Consider the following 17,845-nt stretch of genomic DNA (forward strand, 5'->3'; position numbering starts at 1 on the left):
AAAAAAAAAAACCAATAACAACAAAAAACAAACAAACAAATAAAAAAACAAAAAAAAGAGAAATGGAATGTGTGTGCATGCGCATGTAAGAAAACAAATACAATGGATCTAATCGATACTATTTTGATCATAGAAACTGGCCTGTGTGATGCAAACTGAAGAAGCAAGAAATGTGGTGGTATCATCCAATTAATGTCTGGAAATCTGAGGACCAGGAAGCTGACCATGCAAGTCCTGGTCTGAATCCAAAGACTTGAGAACCAGAACACTAACGTGCAAACCAGGAGAAAGCATGGTCCCAGCTCCAGCAGAGACAGTAAGTTCACTCTCCTACTATTCCTTGGTCCATTTATGTCTTCAGTGGTTGCAGCCCACCTGCCTTGGGGAAAGCCATCTCCTTTTTCGTGGGTCTAAATGCTAATTCTTGTTGGTATCTCTCGGAGAAATCCTTCCATCTGCTTGCTGAGCATTACTTAAAAAAAAACAAAAACAGTACAGGATCTTCTTGTATGAAACCCACATCCTCACCACAATAGAGTTGATGTGGCTCTGACATGTTGGAGTTGGATGGAGCCTCATATCTTGTACCTGCTTTCTTGTCTGTGTAAAGTGATGGATGAGTGAATTTGTTTTTCATTAAACTCACATATCCAGAATGGAAGAAAGCCATTATTCCCAGATCTAAGTGCTGAGTGCACAGCCTATGAGTGTTGCTCATTCTGCCTTAGGTTGTCATGCCAACGCCAGAGTGCTCACAAGCCTGTGCCTTGCCCTGGGAACGCCATGAATCTGTTAGACTGCTGTTCATGAACATGGCTGTGCTTAGGAGATGTTTTTAAGCAGTTTACAAAATTTATTACCTATACTTATCTGTTATATTTTTTAAGTTTATGCTTCACAGAGATGGAAAAGCAGATTATGACTCTTAAGGCCCATCAAAATAATTATGGTCAGGAGTTTTAGATCTCTGCATCATGAAACACATTTCTAATGAGAGACACAGATTTTTTTTCAGTTTCTTTGCTTTTACAAGATACATCTTCTTTTTTTTAATGAAAAGATATTTCATGGTCCAAGGCCTCCTCTGCCTCAGACTGGCTTTAAACATAATTAGCCCCTTCAAAGCCAGTGTCAGCTGTGTAGTGGAAGGCTCTTCCTGGCAAACATTCCCATTTGGATGAAATACTGGATGTGTGTGACACATCCTACTGACAAAGAGAAGATAAAGACTCAATTCTGGAAGTAGAATTCCTGAAATATGTGTGTCCAGGGCTCAGGGGGCTTGGTGTGAACCTTTCTGTCAGATAGATGATGGTCTTCAGGCAAACTGTCATCTCAGCCTGAGGCTTTGCTGCAAATCTTTGTAAAAAGAGGAACATGATGAGTTGCCTAGGCTTCACTTGCTGTGGAAATCTGGGAGTTGTCTTTTGCATGGCTTTCTGCTGATAACCTACCTCGTGTTTTTGAAGTTCCCATAGTGAAGAAAACACTCAAGGGTGTAGTCTCCATGATGAACTGTCTGGCTGAAGCTCACGAGGTCAGCAATTCTACCTTCTGCCCAGGCAAACCATCCTCCCCTGTTCACTTGTATCCTGCACCACTGCTGCTTTATAAGGACTGGCTCGATTCAGCCTGTGATGTTTGCTAGTTTGGGAATCTGCTGTGTTCGTCAGGTCTGCATTTTTCCTAGTTTTCTTGTTTGTGTCATGTTCCTGTTTTCTCCTTAGATGGCCTTTGAGATCCACCCTCCGTTTTCTCCTTAAAATGTCCCTCAGGTATCAGAGCCCAGACTTATGGAAAAATGTAGTGCAAATTTATTCAAGGCTAGGCACTTTTTTTTCCAAATGATGGACATCTGAGTGTGAGTAGGACTGTTTTCTCTTTCTCTAACTAGTAACACTCTGGTGAGATTCAAAGACCTACATCCACCTCAGCTTTTGGAACTCCATCTCTTCCTTAAGTTCCCAAGGTACTTATCTTCTCAGAGTTTGATGACTTGGTAACTAACTGATTGTTTTAGAATCCCCAGACAATCTCAAAATCGACTCCAAGGTGTTTTGGCTATTAGTTTCTTGAATACAGAAAAGTATATTTCATAATGTTCAAGAAAAGATTTTTCTAAAATTTTTTATTCTTTTTAAATAAATTGAATTTAAAGGGGACAATGTTATCACTTTTTACAACATAAAGTCAACTCTTTACTTCATTTAAAACTATTGTGGGGTGGTGGTGGCACATGCCTTATGAACCAGCATTCAGTGAGGCAAAGGCAGGCAGATCTCTGAGTTAGAGCTCATCCGGGTCTACAGAGTGAATTCCAGGACAGCCAGGGATACATGGAGAAACCCTATCTTGAAAAACAAAACAAAAGTATTTATGGCTAAAGAAAATCACGAAATCAAAACACAGTTATTAAATTCTAGTGAGAAACAAAAGAATGTTCCTAAGAGTCTTACTCATGATTGCCTCGCATTAGAGAACATTCAGAATGCAGATAAGAATACAGTAGATAAATAAATTGTGGTTTATTGATACAATGGGGTACTACACAGCAGTAAAAAAGGAACAGACTATTATAACTGTCAACTAGATGCATCTCAAAGACATAATCTATGAAAGGAGCAAGGCTACCTAGTCATTGTCTTCATATGAAAATCCGGAATGAGAAAAATCATCTATGAAGGAGAAGTCAGGATAGCAATAAGAACCAGAGGTGAATCTTACTTGGGAAGAGGCACAAGAGTCCTGGACAACATAAATGTTCTATATTTAACTCTGTATAGCAATGGCTTTGACTTAGCCATTTACTTACAAAACACAAGTAGTGGGTTCTGGGTTAGTGTAAGTTATTCATATTCTATATCAAAAATGAAATTCCAGGGACATATGATGAATGCTTAAGCGAAGATTCCTAACCTGTAGATGTCTTTGAATATGAGATCTGCTCTCTCTAAAATTGAGCATAGTAACAGAGAAGGACACTAAGGATGCCCACACCCCAAACTGAGGCTTGTTCCTCGGGATTAAGCAGAAGAGAATGGGGACACATTTCTGATTGTCGAGATGGGGAGTTCATTAGCATCACATCCAGATTCTGTCTGACCTCATTGGATATTCCAACATGACAAGCAGTTTTCACATCTGGAGAAAATCACTGCAGCATTTCCCACATGATTTTTATGGCGAGCCTCAGTCCCTTGACAACCTCTAGAAGTCTCATAAGTGTGAAGGTCTTTAGCGATGCTTTCAGCTAGTTTCTTATAATCATTCCGGCAGCTTTGATTATGGGTGGGTGGGAAACACATATTTAAAACACACCGATAGGCAACTCTCTATACCACATTGCTATTCTTTAGTCATAGACAGGGCCCATTCCACTTAGTGTGACCAATGAGAGAAGGTTCTGTGAGCGGCTTCTCTAGATGCGGCTGAACACTGCATTGTGGGGGATTGCACGTGACCTAGGGCACTGTTTCCTAACTATACGCTTTTCTTCCCCTTGGAGTCTCATGTCTCTAGGATTGTAAGAGAATCTACTGATGCCACAGAAAAATGTAAAGATGCATACACATGCTACATTGCATTGCATAGAAGTTTGATCTTTGCACCCTCTGTGCTTCTGTTTTATGCCAGGCTCAAAGGCCCAGCTTTGCTAACAAGAGATGCAAGCATGAAGAAACTTTGGACATAGGAAAGCTGAGATCAGCTTTCCCTGTTGTCTTCAGTTCTCCACAGAACCATCCTTTTTCTTAGTCCCAGGACCTGACCTGTGACCTGCCAGTGCTGTAATAGTATCTTTTATTTTCCTGAAGTAATTATCATCTCTGATGCTTACTGCCTCAGTCTGCTAACGTAGATCTAGTCCCATAAGCTTCTAGCCTCTGCACAGTCTAATCTAGGCTTAGACTGCTTTCAGCCTCTGAGACTTCTGCTAAATAAGAAGACCCCTTCCTAGTTCTTTGTGAACTCGGTTGGCTGGTTTAACTTAGCTGTTGTGCTTCAAACTCTTTTCGAAGCTGACTGGTTCAATCTGGCTTCTCAGTTTTTCCTGAATTGCTCTGCTTGGCCTTATAATAACTTTCACAGTATGTTCTAATTTTATGGCCTCTTCTTATTCTCTGGCTCATTCTCTCTTCAACCTGTCTCTGTAAACCTCTCCTGATAAAACTGACTCCTCTCCTATCTGCACTGCCTCTTAAGTTAGCTTCCCTTTCTTCTGTCTTCTCATGAGAGTTGGGCATATCCTATTCTGTCAAATCTTTCTCAGATTCATCATTTTGTCTGCCCCTCAATTAGAAGTCACTTTTAAACATGGGTGCTTCCTTATATAAACTGACTTTACCTTCATTGTTTGAGATTAAAGGTGAGTATGAAGGGCTTGTCTGTACTTCAGCCAGAGGGATGAAATATATGTGCTAAGGGCTGAGCCACAGAACAACTAGAAGCAGTTTCTTTCTTTTATTTTCCTTCAGTAAATAACACAATCTTGATGTTCACAGTGTGATCAGATATCTTGCAACACTGAGCAATCTTTTCTAATTTTCAAACCTCCTATCTTATGAGAGTGGTCTGGGAAAACTTTCTTTATTATTTCCCAACACTGGTGGATTACCAGACTCTTAACTCTCTCTCTCTCTCTCTTAAAAAACATCAGAAGAACAGTAAAAAGAACAGATTTCAAATTTTATTTATCTCTTAATTTTCCTAAGCAAATCTCAGTGGGAAAGGTGTGAGGTGTGCATGGTGATGCCGTCTTTGTAAAGGCCAGAGGTTACAATATGGCAACTGGAAAATAGTGGTCACTGAAGAAATTGTAGCAGTGTCTTCTAACGTAATCAATGTTCATCAAATTTCCTACTCTTTATTTTTATGTCAAATCATAAACAAATGATTAGAAGAATATAATTTCAGGGCAAAAGCATATTTTAAGAGTTAGGAACAAATATACAATTAATAATTTCTTTATATAGGATGTCAGCCAGGGCCATTAATGGTTAAAATAGAGTTAAATGAGACAATGTATCTGGGACACATGCCTTATGTGTGTAAGAGCTAAGTGCTTAGTGAATGTGTCTGGTATTATTACACATGAAGTCAGAAGTTCTTCTGAGGGCACCATGTTCACAGAAAGACTAAAATGTTTATTATTCTAGACATTTTGTCGAGAGTATGGGTGTGTATTGAAGTTTTGTAGTTTACTCAGAAGAAAACACTGTATTTTTGCTAAAAATGTGATCTAAGATGATTATCCATATTGTACATGTGCAAATGCACAGTGGCATTGGCCTGGGTTTTCAGATAGGAATGGAAACCTGCACCTCACTTGATGTACTCAGGAAGCTTCCAGAACATCGGCACATCAGCACTTCTCATTCAAGAACTATAGAGAGGTTGTGATTATGTATATACGCTTGTATCCATGTATGCATCTATCTATCTATCTATCTATCTATCTATCTATCTATCTATCTATCTATCTATCTATTTATCTATCTCTCTATCTATTTTGAGACAGGATTTTAGGTAGTTCAAGCTGGCCTTGAATCCGATGTAGGTAAGGATGACATTGAATCCTGCCTCCATTTTTCAAGTGCTGGAGATATAGGCATGTGTAGTACAACAAATGAGTCTCAGACTTAGTTATTTAATTTGGTTCTGGCAATTACTGTAGGGTGACCCTTAATTGACTTTTGTAAACTGATGACCTTACTACTTCCACAGTGGTGTACCCCAAATGCTCACTGTTTCTCCTGGCCATGTGCTCATGGTCCATCTTCCCTTATGGCGGCTTCCTTCTCTTCTGTCATGCTTCCTCCGGATGCATCATGAAAACATAGCCTTGAGGGCTAGCCAATTGGAGTTAAGAGCTGCCCAGATGGAACATGGAAAATTATAACGGGGTTATAGATGGGGAAATAGATTCTAATAGCACAGAGGGTAGACAATCTGCCCAGCTCTATTGCTGATTAGGGTTTATTATAAATACAAAGGTCATGTGTCTTTTATCCAGGAACTGAATGGTCAAAGACTGGGTAGAAGCCCTGAATTGAGATTAAATATTTCTATAACAGGCATGTGGCTCTACATTTAATTACTCCAGTGCTGTGTGTATGTGTGTCTGTGTTATATGTTTATAGTTATTCACATATGTGTATATGTACACATGCAAGTATGTGTGTGTGTACGAGTTCATCAGCATGCATGTGCAAACACGTGGAAGCCAGAGAGCAACCTTGGTTGTTATTCTCAGGAAAATCATGTCCTTTCAAATGTATTGTGTTAAGAAACAGCTCCAAGGCCTAGGGGTCATTATAGAAGAGAGGGTGGGAAGAATGTAAGAGCCAAAGGTTAGGGAGGATGGCTGTAAAATCGTGTTTTTTGGATATGACAGGGCAATTGTACTTGTGAACTTGCAGCAGCTCTGGTTGCCTGCACAAGATCTTTGCAACAATAAGGCAATTAACATGGTAGCATGGGTGGGGGAGGGACTTATAATATCCTACCTTTAAATGAGGATCTACTGGCAATTAATGGTTGCTAGGGGAGGTAGTGTCATTTTTTTGTCAGTGTGTGTCAGATGATAGGTTATTTGTGTTCCAGTGAATGCCTATACACCCATATGCATATAGTCAACATTAACTGGACTCTGAATTATATTTTTAAAAAACAGCTTCTGGGTACCATTCTGTTCTTGTCCACTCTGTCTACATCTTACTGTACATTAAAAAAAAACATAAATGTGCAGTTGGAAAAAATATGCCAAGGGCAGTCTTTCTCTGGTTGTTTTTCATTACCTTCAATTTGTGACCCTGAAGGTGGCACACTTAGGTGCACATTTCTGTGGTGCCCCTGAGACTGGTCATAGGGAGTTGTTTGTGCTGAAAGCTGCTCGGCAAGCCAGTGTTCTCTGTTAGTGACAATTTGTTCCCAGCTGTCTGCAGTGTGATCACGTTCTTTTTCTTTTCTCAGACATGCCTCATTTCAGCTTTATGGGAGCACTAACTATCTCTCAAAAGTACACATTAAAACTGCACTTGTAGCTGGCAAGTGAGACAAAAGTCCCCACTTGCCATAGAAGAAATGATGCAAATTAAGCTCCGTATGTGGAGCCCCATCCTCAGAGCTGCATGCTGTATAGTTCCCATCGGTGAGGACATGAAACGAGAGTAAAGTGGCCACCTGGTAAACACTAGAACAGTGCTTGTTGGTGGGCTATGCAAGGATGGTTACAAACATTTGGCTATATCCGAAGACATCCTTGATTATCACACCATGCAGGGACAGCTATTAATATCCGATCAGTAGAGGCCAAGGATGATGTTATATATCTGGTCAAGACAACCTCTCATAATAAGGAGTCAGGTGTCTTTAGACATCAGTCCTTCCGAGGACAGGAGAAACTTCAGCAATCTTTATCTGGGTGCAGGTCTTCTGATGAAACTTACCTTTCCTGCTAGGTGGTGCAGAAAACTCATTTTCTTCCTATGTATCTTCCGTTTCTAAGAGGGGATGTGGAGTGGGTAGGGCAGAACATGACACACTCACAAAAAGGAAAGAAAAGAGAAAAGAGAAGAGAAGAAGAGAGGAGAGGAGAGAAAAGAGGAGGAAAGAAAAGAAAAGGGAAGAGAGCACAGAAGTTAATTATAAACAGTTTTTTCTGCCAGGCACATATTACTTTACATGGTGTGATTCATCTAATGGAGCAAGTAAGACATGGATGACTTAGAATGTTGTCCAGGTCATGGAGTTAGCGTAGGTCCTGAGCTGGAATCCATGCAGCTATGCTGTTTCATAGAAGAAAGTGGAAGAGAAGAGGGACCCTCTCTAAGTGCGTTCTCTCTAGAATTCAGTGCATAGCACAGTTGTAATCACATCACTAGATTTCCTATCCCCACTCTCCCACCCTTTGGATAGACATTGTCAAGTTTTGCACTTAGTATCTGGGCTGCCAGGAAGTTTGAGTGCTACATAACTCAGTATTGTTGCAACTTTTCGCTGACTCTGAGCTGCACTGATCTTTCAGAGGCACTATTTACATATCAGAAAAAAAAAACAAAGCCTGTGCTTTGATATATAAGACACTGTCAGTTTATACTAGTATGTTTATATTAAAGATACACACACACACACACACACACACACACATAGTATTTATAGTATACATTTAGTAGGACAGTGCATATAATAAGTGGCTATTCTGCATGACATGATGCTGTGCTGTATAGAACTCAGTGTGTTATGAGATCAATCCCAGAGGTAAGGAAATCAAGTGAAAACCCTTAAAATCATTATGCAATGAGATGCTTTATTAAATCCATAGTGCATGTCTAACATAGTGACAGTATTAGACCATACTGACTTAGGAAGCTCAGACTTAGGTAGACTTATAAGAAGGAAAATCATTTTCTGGCAGAAGGGGCTCATTCTAAAAGCTATAATTTTGTCCAAAATCATTATTTATGCAGCGGTGGTTACTTGTATAAGACCTGGCCAAAGTCAAGGCTGCTATTAAGTCATCCATGCCTCAGTGAATGATGCCATACCTGTGTATATATTTGACTCTGTGGGTTAAAACATGATAATAAAGATAGACATTAAAGAAGAGGACATGCAGTTGGGAGGGGGATGTGCTCCGAGGTCTCATGGGAACCGGAAGTGGAAGGTAGATCTCATCAAAGAATAAATGAAAATATTATATAAGATCAATTTTCATGATTACATAAGCAGCATCAGAGCAACTGACTTCACTTTGTTTTTTACTATAAAGTTCTAGGTCAGGTCTCAAGACAGCAGTCTGTGAAAGTATTGTTGGAATTACTGATAGAATGACTTTTGTAGTGATAATCTTTCCTTCTTTATTTTTAACCTTTTTTTTCCATGTAAGGATGGTCCTAGCTTCTTTTGCTTACTTTTGCTTTCTCTGTCTACAAAGAAGCAACCCACTGGGTTAAACTCAGGAATTACAGGAATTACAGGGAGAGCATGTCCACTGGAAAGCTAGGTGGTTTAAGGCAAGGATCTGGGTACTTGTCAATGTTTTAAAGGAAACAAAGGGTCACTTTGGGTATCAAACTGTTTCAGGAGAGTATGGCAGTATTCTGTGTATTTTGTGACAAATGTCTGGTCCTTCATTGTACTGCTTAGCATTCCAGTTGAAAGTGAACTAGGTTCTCCAGCACGAAGATGCTTACTTCATAGTAAACACTGTTGAATTTTTGACCACGTCATTCTATTTTTTGAGATAATATTCTGAGAGCGCCATTTGTTTACATGTGTGCATTCTTCCCTTCTTCTGCAGCAGATGCTTTTCTGAACAACAGCATGTGAAGTGTTCCAGAAAATACATGGAAATATGCAACAATTACTGCCAGGCAGAAGTAATGACTGAGGCATCTAAGAGTTCCCTCGATTGGTGTTTATATTCAAGCAAGAAGGAAGGCAGGAAGATAACTAATACAAGTATCAAGCATTGGTCTAGATGTAGGTTGCTGTGCATGGATTTTTGGGAGATTGATTTAGAATGACTAGAAACAGCATCTCATCCAAAATTCCTCAGTATAAACAGATCTGAATGATGAAAGGCACCAGACCTGGCAGGTATGGGAGTGGCACTTCAGAAAGAGGAAATGAAACACTAATAAAAGGCTTAAGTTGATTCATGAAGTTTCACACTTTAAATATGTGTGCCATTTTGTGTATGCACATACACTTATATAATACACATATGAGTCAGGCTTAACCACAGATTGCTAAATGACAGTGGTTCCATATACTGCTAGCAGTTTTCTGTGACGTAGTAATAGTGTCATATTATCAAAGTGTGATAAGGTCATGGTAGATGATATTCCTGTTGATGCTGGCATTATGAGACTTATTGCACGCCACTCATTGCACATAGCCATTGTACACATACAGTTGCATTCCCAGGGGTAGCTGTTTGAACATTGCTTAATGTGGTGATGGGAACAGAAGTAATCATCTTTCTTCCTTGTACTGTGAATTAACCCCACTTCCTGACATATCCTTACGTAATTCCCCTCTTTTTTTTTTTTAAATTGGGGTTGGCCTAGTGATTTACTTCTAGTGAAACAAAAGTGACTGGATTAGGTTACTAAAAATGGTGTTGGCCTTTCCTGCCATCTCTCCCCTACAATCTTCTTTGCTTGCCCTGATAAAGCAAGCTTCCCTAACATTATCTATTCCATGGGAACAGAATGCCCTGTGGCACTAATGGCCTAGTGAGAAAACACAACTCTTACTCCTCCGATTTGCCAGGAAGACAATATTCACAGCAAACCAGTTTAGTCTAGGCTGGATTTCTTACCCACAAAAAGAAACAAATTAAACCCAAATGTTCATTACTGTAAGGCATGAGGCTTTGCGGGCAATTTGTTGTACAGCAATATATAGATATTACACAGCACAGGGCATAGTGAGAGAACTAGTGAGTGACAATACTTCAAGGGTAAAAGTTTGCACTTACTTTTTGGAATAGAGCAGTAAGCAACAGCAAGGGAGTGGTGGGGTATCAGTTAACATGCATTTGCCTTGAAATGTAACTACAAGAATTTTTATTATAGCATTGCTCAGTAGGAGCAAAAGGCTAGAGAGATGGGAGGATAAAGGAGACCAGAGTGCAGATCCTCAGAGCACAGGCAAAAGGCTGGGAAAGTAAAATAGGACCTGCATTCTCAGCACTCAGGAGGCAGAGACAGAGATCCCTGGCACACGCTGACTAATTAGACCGGCTGATCTATGAGCTCTCTGTTCATTTGAAAGGAACCACCCCCGCAATAAATAATGTAGAGTGATCTAGGAAAATATTCAGTGTCAATGTGAGACCTCTATCCCCATTCACACACATGCACGTGAGTACCTGGAAACTCCCATGAGCCTTCACACATGAGAACATAAACAGGAACTTATGTATGCAACACACACACACATACACACACACAAACCAAGGCAAAAAGGTCTTAAAGATTTCTTAAACAAATGGCTTATAGCAGAGCTGGAGGTTGTGCTAAAATATGGTGTGTTGCTTAAAAATTAATGACATCAAAGTATGTTTCTGGTTTACTGGTAGATGAAAGGACAAGGTTATAGGACATGCATATATTTTATTTATAAGGCTATAAATATCTGTTTGACAATAGTGGTGATATTTATTATCAAAATGTTAACAGTAGTTGGCTCTTGAGACTGAATTGGAAGTCAAACGTACTCTCCCCTCTGTACTCTTTATTTTGCAATGAACATTTTGAAATGAGAAATCAGTAAAAAATGTTGCAACCAAAGCAGGACTTCAATAAGTATTGCCTCCGAAAGGGTAGTGGAGAGTTGCCATGGTCTTCTTTGTCTGCCACTTAACTCTCACAACCTGAGTCCAGGAGACTGAATTTTGTGTCTTTGCTGCTTAGCTGTGTGGTGATATGTAGTAGTTTGAATGAAAATGGCACCTATAGGCTCATAGGGAGTGGCACTATTGGTAGGTGTGGCCTTGTTAGAGTAGGTGTGGCCATTTTGAAGGATATGGATTTTTTAAAAAAAATTAGATATTTTCTTTATTTACATTTCAAATGCTATCCTCTTTCCTTGTTTCCCCTATGAAAACCCCCATCCCATCCCTTCCCCTGCCTACCAACCCATGCACTCCTGCTTCCCTGTTATGGCATCCCCATATACTGGGGCATCAACCCTTCACAGGACCAAGGGCTTCTCTTCTTATTGATGTCTAACAAGTCCATACTCTGCTATATATGGGGCTGGAGCCATGGGTGCCTCCATATATAGTGTTTAATCCCTGGGAGCTCGGGGGTACTGGTTGGTTCATATTGTTCCTCCTTTGGGGCTGCAAACCCTTTCAGCTCCTTGGGTACTTTCTTTAGCTCCTCCACTGGGGACCTTGTGTTCAGTCCAATGGTTGGCTGAGAGCATCCACCTCTGTATTTTTCAGGCACTGGCAGAGCCTCTCAGAAGAAAGCTATATCAGGCTCCTGTCAGCAAGCACTTGTTGGCATCCACAAAAGTGGATATAGCTGGAAAGAACCCAGATGTCCCTTAACAGGGGAATGGATACAAAAATTGTGAACATTTATACAATGGAGTACTACACAGCTATTAAAAACATGAATTCATGAAATTCTTAGGCAAATTGGATGGAACTAGAAAATCACCAAAGGAATACACATGGTGTGCACTCACTGATAAGTGGATATTAGCCCAGAAGCTCGGAGTACTCAAGGTACAATTCCCAGACCATATAAAGCTCAAGAAGGAACCAAAATGTGGCTACTTTGGTCCTTCTTAGAAGGGTGAACAAAATACCCATAGGAGGAGATACAGTGACAAAGTGTGGAACAGAGACTAAAGGAAATGGTCTTAGACGGTTCCAGAAGCTCAAGCCAGGCCCAGTGTCACTCTTTCCTGCTGCTCGCCAACCCAGATTTAAAACTCTCAGCTCCCTCTCCAGCACCAAGGCTACCTGTGCACCACCATACTTCCCACAATGATGGTCATGGATTAACCTCTGAACTGTAAGTCAGCTCCTATTAAATGCTTTCCTTTATGAGTTGCCATGGTCATGGTATTTCTTCAATGCCATGGAAACCCTAATAGATGATGAGATGCAGATATGTGCTGACCAGAACTGCCTGGGAACAGGAGCTGTGGACTCTTCTCTCTGAGGTATGCCTCCGGTGACAGTGAAGGAACAGGGTTTCTCTGGAACATGTGTGCTTCCCAAACCAAGGGACGAGACATTAGAGGTGGTGAAAAGGCTCCCTCCTGCCTGACTCTTTAATTAGTCCTAATTTAAGTACTGATTCATAGGGCATCCTTTAAATTAAAAAACACAAACAAAACCAAAAATGCAATTTTTTCTTGCTGAGGGTCTTAGCAAGTATTTCTTGGTTTAATCTTTGTGATATTATTTTCTGAAGGCATCTTGGAATCCTATATCCACAAGAAGGGAAACTTGATGAGTCCTCACTAATTTGAAAAGGTTTCTTTTCCATGTAGCATTTGTACACATGTATATTTGTGTTATGTTATATATGTATATATAGGAATATATATATATGTATATGGATGTTTGTGTATACATATGGAGACCAGAGTTCAACATTATGTATCTTCCTTAATTGCTCTCCACAGTACATTTTTTTGTGAAAGAGCCTTAACAAGGAGATCACTAACTCGCTTAGACTAGCCAGTCTCTGCCCAGAGAGATCCAGAGCCTCTGTTGCTTTCCCCTCATCAGAGTTAAGATCACAGGTACATATCACTGGGCCCTTTACCCACATGGGCTATGGGGATCTGAGTCCAGGCCTTTATGCTTGTATGACAAATATTTTACTGACTCAATGGTGTCCTAAGTCCCAATTCCTTTTTTTTTTCTATGACAATAGAGTACAGAGAGAAGAAAGTATTTCCTTGAAAATGAGAGCAGATTTCCACTTGCTGAATTCTTGATGGACCTTAAATACAATGGATTTTAAAAATTAGCTATGTAAAGTTTGCATTATATTGCAGAAAATTCAATTGTAGGAAAATAACAGTGTTTTCTATGTATTTCAAGATGAAGGCATAATTTATTTTGAAAAATACTCTATGTGAAAGAAGAAACAGAACTACAAAATAATTCAGACTTAGATTCATCTTTTACAAATTTAACTTAACAGAGTCAGTTGTAGCTCTGTGGCCTCTGACCCATGGAAGGCTGAGTATAAAGAAACACACAAACTTTGAACATCAATATTGAACCTTTTCTTTTACATTTATTTTGAAGATAATACTACAGAATCCTTGTTAGAAGTCTCCCCTCTCCTTTGTAGACCATGAAAATGCTCCAAGGTCACACTGTAGGATGGTGCCCTGACAATTCTTCTGATCTCTACAAACCTACTGCCCTGGTGCATTTTCACCAAGCTAATGATGGAACCCATAATGTTAAATGCCTTGACTGTGTAACTTCATGGTGGGAAAACAGTGTCCAGGGCTCCTTTATTAGCAACAAAAGTAAAATGAGGGGTACCACTGGCCCTTCAACTGTTCTTTAATTGTGTTGTCTTCACCAGTGCAGAGATGGACAACCTTCACATCATCTGAGTCAATATTCAAATAAGGAGTACCAGGCATGTATAGAGGCATGCTGTCTGGGTTGTGACCTAGTTCCATTTTGTATGTGTGCATGTGGACGCATGTGTGTGAGGCTGACCACACACATATGCAGACATGCATGGGCAGGCCAGAGAACAACATAAACACACGGTGACCTTTGAGACAGGGTCTCCCATTTTCTTAGAACTGATAACTAGGACACAGTGGCTGCTTGGCCAAAAAGCCTCAGGGGGACTCCTGTCTCTGCCTCCCCAGAAACTTTTTTTCTCACTCCTGGGTCTTATGTAGGTTCCTGGGGATCAAGTTAAGACCCTCATGTTTGCACTGCAAACACTTCACCAACTGAGCTATCTTCCAGTCCTCTGTTTGGAAGTGCAAAAGTCCTGAATTTGTATTTGGTGTGTATGAATTATCTCTGTGCATGTTACCATGTGTCCTACATATATAATGCATGTGTCCAGATCTGCCCCCCAAATTCTGGGTTCTCTCCAAGTACATAAAAGCTGTAAGAAAATGCTTATACTTGGAAAAAATTAAGTGTGCCACTATTGCTCTCATCCCTTTTGATGCAGGACACAGGGCATTCTAACATCCTTTTAGTTTAGCATACCATGGGACATATTCACTCACAATGCTAGGGAGGGTGACACCATGTAAAGCCTCAGTGGACTTCGCCATAACAGTCATAGGCTGTTCTTTCCTCTCTAGGACATAGAAAAACACACCACTATTTTAATAGAAATGTTTATAAACACTTAGGCAGCTTTCTCCATCTTAAGCTATCAAGTCAGTGTCATCATCATACTGTTAAATGGTGACTTATAAAATGACACAGTGACAGTAAAATGGCTGAGCAGGTAAGAGCATCTTCCATCCGGTCTGATGACTTCAGTTCAAGTCTAGAACTCACATGGTGGAAGGAGAGAACTGACCTACACATATACACTTTGGCAGACACGCATGCACGCACACACACACACACACACACACACACACTACAATTAAATGTTTGAAAAACCTAAACAAATAATAATGTGTAAGCTGGCGCTTGGCTATAATTTCCCTATCTCTTCCCTTTCTTTCTTTTTCAGCCATGTTTGTTTTCCCCATTACAGAGATTCATAGATCAGTAGCCCTTACTCTTTCGTATCTTTCCTGTCTTCACTATTGTGATTCATTTTCTGTGTGTTAGACTACTTTTTCAAGGATTATCCTGAAGCGCGGTATTTGTCTGCTACATTCGCAGAGTACTTTGGAGCCTGGACAGATAAGGGAAATATTGATTTTACAGTCATTTTGGCTAGTGAGCTGTGAAGGGAATTTCATTTTCCTGTAGCTTTGAAATATTGCAGAGGGGATGTCTGATGGAGTTCTCTTGCCAGCAACCACTTTGTTATTACTGTTGTGTCTGTCTGGAAGGTAGCAACATTTTCCAATTTGTTTTCTGACTTTAAAAACCCTTATAGTATATGTCTAGCAAAAGTGTGCCTGTATCCTTCTCAAAACCATTTGTGCTTGTCAATTTCCTCTTCCTTCCCCTTCTCCATCTTTGGTTTTGAGTCAGTGTCTTGCTGTGCAGCCTTGGGTTATTTGGTACCTGATAATTGTGAGTGTTCCAGACGGTGCTGGAAACCTGCAGCATTTCTCCTGCTGAGTATCCCTGGTATGAGGGTTACAGATTGAACCACTATGCTTCTTTGAGCTTATAATTCACATTACTTCTGTGAATTGTTTAATGACTATGCTTCCTACTATTGTTCATGATAGTGTCTATCTATCTATCTATCTATCTATCTATCTATCTATCTATCTATCTATCTATGTATCTATCTATCATCTATCTATCTATCTATCTATCTATCTATCTATCTATCTATCTATCTATCTATCTATCTATCTATGTATCTATCTATGTATCTATCTATGTATCTATCTATGTATCTATCTATGTATCTATGTATCTATGTATCTATCTATGTATGTATCTATCTATCTATCTATCTATCTATCTATCTATCTATCTATCTATCTATCTATCTATCTATCTTCTATCTATCCCGTGTGTGTCTGTTTCTAGTACAGGGACTGAATTCAGGGCCTTCTGCATGGTAGGCAATTGCATAACCCCGGTGCACTCAGATTTCCTTTATTTTCCTTATAGTTGTTCTCTGCGTCTTTTTCATCTGTTTGTGATTCAAAGTTCAAGTATTAGAAGCGAATGTCATAGTTTTTTTTCAAACTCATGTTTTTTTTGTTTGTTTCAGGAAGTCATTTGCATCTCAATTTACCTTACACAGCTTTCTGTGTTGAATTTCTGCTTTCTTCAGCAACTCTGCCTCCTCCTCCTCCTTCTCTTCTACCTCCTCCTTCTCTTCCTCCTCCTTCTTCTTCATCTGTTTGTTTATTTTTAATGTATGGATACTCTATCTGCATGTACACATGCATGCCAGAAAAGGGGGTATTAGAACCCATTATAGATGGTTGTAAGATACTATATGGTTGCTGAGAATTGAACTCAGGACCTCTGGAAGAACAGCCAGTACTCTTAACCTCTTGTGCCAACTCTGCCTTCTTAAGGACTAGTTTAGGATTTTTTTTTTTGTTTGTTTAAATTTCCGTGGCTGCCAAATCTTCCCAATGGTATGATCCTCACTTAATGAGTCAGGTTCAGGTGTAAGTAGAAAGGCTCATTATTGCAAGGAGAGACATGCCTGTAAAGTGGCAGTCTGACTAACCCCACAGAGCATCACAGGAAGCTCCATTTCTCTATTTCCAGGGCTGGGGGTAGAGAACATTAGCACCATTTGTTCAATAGAAGGGGTGAGGGGCTGGGCCCCATGATTTCTGGCTGTCTTCTTCCTAGGCAGGGTTCAGAGAACCCTAGGAGTTGTATTCTTCTAATGCCCTGGAGTTAGGATTGCTGAGACTACCTTATTCCCTTTATCAAGTCAGTATCTAGTCCACAGAGGAAAGTAGATCAAAAAACCTCCAGTTACTAATTTAGTGGGTATGGCTGGTTTAATAAAATCGCTTATGTCAAGTTAAAATACAGCCAGTCTGCTTTTTATCTTCAACAGAAGTAGTGGAATGAGGCTGGAATTATGCTAAGAAACCATGAAAAATATTGTTTTATTCAGATATATAATGTTCAGAATTCTTTTCTCTAGGGGGAAAAAAACCCTCTCTAAGGATAAGTATTTGTTTATGTATCACAATCTACAGAAATCTCTTGGTATGGGATCTTCTGACCTATAAGCCATTATCTGCATTCACACCACATTAACATGGTAACTGATGTTCACAGTGGCACTCTTGAGACACTGTGAGATTCTAAAGGACTTACAGTATTGTTGAAGAAAGACCAAATTACCTTCAGCACAAGCCCCACTGTCATCAAATGAGACACTATTCAGATACTTCGAAAATGTAAACTCAAGGATGATTTCCATGGCAACACGATGAACATCAGTATGAGAGCACTTGATGAGACTGGTTGAAAGAGTTGACAGGTTATTTCTGTGTTAGGTCAAGAGGAGTTATTCCAAGTCTGATGTAACAGCATAGAATATATTTCTGAGAGATTTACTGCATGATATTACATAATCTTCCCCTTTTACAAATTTCAGAAGGTTGAACTTGAAGCTAGCATTAATTTGGCTTCTTCCCACATACATACGATTTTCCAACCCCACCCTATTTTTTTTGTTTTTTTTTTCTTTTTTTT

The 17,845-nt window shown here is 39.8% G+C and overlaps 2 long non-coding RNA genes across 2 annotated transcripts in view; one reads left to right on the forward strand and one right to left on the reverse strand.

Moving 5' to 3' along the window:
* The window catches only part of LOC110304318, a 362,919-nt gene that overhangs the window by 166,447 nt on the left and 178,627 nt on the right, over positions 1-17,845 (reverse strand). The window lies entirely within an intron of this gene.
* The window catches only part of LOC115029874, a 54,848-nt gene that overhangs the window by 6,833 nt on the left and 30,170 nt on the right, over positions 1-17,845 (forward strand). Inside the window, exon 2 of the long non-coding RNA XR_003835463.1 lies at positions 134-316. This is a non-coding gene — a long non-coding RNA (uncharacterized LOC115029874). The remainder of the gene's footprint in view (positions 1-133; positions 317-17,845) is intronic.

This window comes from Mus caroli, chromosome 1, assembly GCF_900094665.2.
Source record: "Mus caroli chromosome 1, CAROLI_EIJ_v1.1, whole genome shotgun sequence".
In the NCBI taxonomy this organism is placed as follows: domain Eukaryota; kingdom Metazoa; phylum Chordata; class Mammalia; order Rodentia; family Muridae; genus Mus; species Mus caroli.